Source organism: Culicoides brevitarsis, chromosome 3, assembly GCF_036172545.1.
Source record: "Culicoides brevitarsis isolate CSIRO-B50_1 chromosome 3, AGI_CSIRO_Cbre_v1, whole genome shotgun sequence".
Taxonomy (NCBI): domain Eukaryota; kingdom Metazoa; phylum Arthropoda; class Insecta; order Diptera; family Ceratopogonidae; genus Culicoides; species Culicoides brevitarsis.
In genome coordinates, this window is record NC_087087.1 from 31686295 (window position 1) to 31689529 (window position 3235).

The following is a 3235-nucleotide window of genomic DNA, read 5'->3' on the forward strand; positions in this document are numbered from 1 at the left end:
TACATCGGAAACGCAAAATTTAGAAAAAGTCCAAAACAAAAGTTGTTTCTAAAGACAAAACCTTCAATTTGAGACGGAGAACGGTGATCTAACTCAATTTTCAAAAATGGGTACATGAGCCCTCATAATAAGAGGATTTTGGCAGAAATTTTTTTTTGATACATTAATTAAAAAAAAAAATTAGGTAAATTAAGTCAATTAATTTGACTTAAGTCAATCTTAAGTCATAAGTCGAATAATTTAAGTCAAAAGTTTTGCATTCTTGAAAAAAAAATTCAGAATTCAAAAAAATTTAAAATTGTTGGAAAATTAAAAAAATATTCGAAAAATAGGAAAAAATCAAGCAATGCAACCATAGAAACCTTTAAATAATTCTTAAAAATTTAAATTTTTTAACTCTGTAAATCATACAAAAAAATTGAATTCCTTTAATAAATAAAATATATTCAAATAGATACAAAATAAAATTTTTAAACTAACAAAACTAATAAAAAAAATACTTTTATTATTTATTTACTTATATTTTCTAAAGAAAAATCAACATTTCCAGCAATAAAATATGGACAAAGTTATTTCTTAATATAATATCAATCAAAGCAGGAATGTTTATTTCTTTTATCCTTTATTTCCTTTTGTTTATCTTTTCTCCACTTAAATCTATTTTATTACATATTTTCTCGTTTAATTCATTTACAATGTTTGATAAGTGCATCAATAAAATCCCCCCATTGTGCATTTAATTGAATTTGTATTTAAGCTGCAATAAAGGAGAAATTCAAATTATTTTACAAGAATTTCTTACTTACCTCTTAATATTAACAAACCATAATTCAATTAAAATACAAATAAATTTAGGAAAAATATAACACGTTTTTTATTCAATCGTTTTTTTCGTTTCTTTTTTTCTCATCATCTCTTGATATTTTTTAAAATTAATTTTTATTTATTTGATCAATAAATAAATTAAACGCTGTAATCTTACAAAATAATAAAAAATATTCGTCTTTTCCTTGTTTCTTTATTTCAGTTTATTTTTTTTCTAAATAATTTTATTAATTAATTAAATGACTAAAAAAATATCTTTTATACTGGACAACTTTTAATCACGAAAAATAATGAAATTTTTATTTTATTTAATTGTGAAATTATTTTTTTTTAATTAATTTTAATTTTTATTTAATTAAATAATTAATTAAAAAATTAATTTTTATTTTTTTAACCAGATTTAATTTTTTTTTATTTATTTTCATGACTAGTTATTTATGATAATTAATTATTAAGAATAATGATGGTTATAATTTATAATAATGATTGAATTAATAATAAAATTATAATTTTTGTCACAAAAAGAAAATCCATCCGTACCTTTTCTCTAACGACTGATTAAAAATCGAGTGAATATTTTATTTATATTAAATATTTTTTTTTACTTTGATTTTTTTTATGTTTGTTTAACTTTTATAACTATATTAATGTTGATTTTTTTTATAACAAAAAATAATAATAATAAGAAAAACAAATAAAATTATAATATAAATTGATGAATGTTAGTGCTAATATCTATGGCAATGATTTTCTTTGTTTTTTTTTTCAACTTTTTGTGTTAAATTAATTGTCTTTCCAAAAATTTTTTAAAATTATAATGTCGTATCAATTAACACTTAATATTCAATTTTTTTCATATATATTGTATATCATTATAAGTATATTAAAAGCGTTTTTTTTATATAAATCTTTATTTATTTGTTTTTTTCTCTAAAAATGATTTGTTGATTTCTTTACAATTTTTTATTTATTTTGATTTGTGACGAAAAAAAAAATTTCTGAAAAAAAGCAAAAACTGAAAAAAATGATGGTATGATGTTTTTTTTATAGGAAGCCAAGAGTTCACTTTATTTTATTGTTTATAATAATAATAATATTTATTATTACATTATTTTCATATATATTTATATGAGTAATTATTATTTATTAACCTTAAAATTTATAAATATTCACTATTACAGTTAATTTTAATACACAGTCAATATCAATTACTTTCAATGAGCAATTTGTTGGCGAATTTAGTAATAAGGCCAAGCCTTGCTTTCCTGACTTTTTTCAAGTTGACTTTCACGCAACAAACTTTTATTTTGTTTTTATTATTAATAATAATATAATTATATTTTTATCATAAAAATATTATTTTTTTTTAATAATTTCATTTTTTTTATTTTAAAAAAAGAAAAGAAAACAAAAGGCTCTTCTTACTCATCTTTTTCTGTTAATTTTTTTGTTTTTTTTATAATTATAGGAAACAATTTTACACTGACTTTTAAATATTTTTAATATTTTAATGGGCACAGCTTTTTTTTTATTAATTAATTATTTTTTATATGTATCATTAATTATATTTTTTTATTAAAAATAATAAATATTACTCAAAAATAATTTTTTTGTGATTATTAAAAAAAAATATTGAGTAACATTTATTTTATTTTAATACATATAATGGTAAGATTTATATGTTATAATTATTATTAATTATTATAATTATAGAAGATTATCATTAACATTTTATTTTTTTAATTATTATTTTATTTATTTTTGAATATTCTCACGGAAGGCAATAAATAGGAAGGTATTTTATGTTTTAATAAAAAAAAATAATAATAAATAATATTATAAGTAAATATTTATTAGTTTTGAGACAAAAAACACACGAAATTGTTAAATTAAAAAATAAATATTTTTTTTTAATTATTTTTTTTTAAAGCAAAAGCTTGTATTCAGCGAGTATGTTATAGGCCTAAACAGTTTAATAATTTTTTTTTAATATAAATATTAATTAAATATTAAAAATTATGTTCCGACAAAGTTTGAATACTGTGGTAAATTTTCCCTAAAATATTTTCGCTACAAGTTTTTTAGGCTAATTTATTTATTTTTACTATTGCAGTTTATTTTTTGGTATGATTGGATTGATTTTGAGTGATTTTTAAATTTTATATATTTTTTTAAGAGAGTTGGTGGATTTTGTATGAGAAACATTTATAAATATATATATTTGAAAAAAAGGAAGTATAAAAATAAAATTTTTCTATTATTTTTAAAAATACCTTGGATTGGTTGGGATTATAGTTGGAAAATATAAATATATATGTTAAAGCTAAATAATAATAATTACTCCGGATTTTTTTTTTTAAGATTTTTTTTCAAAAAAAATTTTTTTTTTATAACTAAAGCGATATTTTTA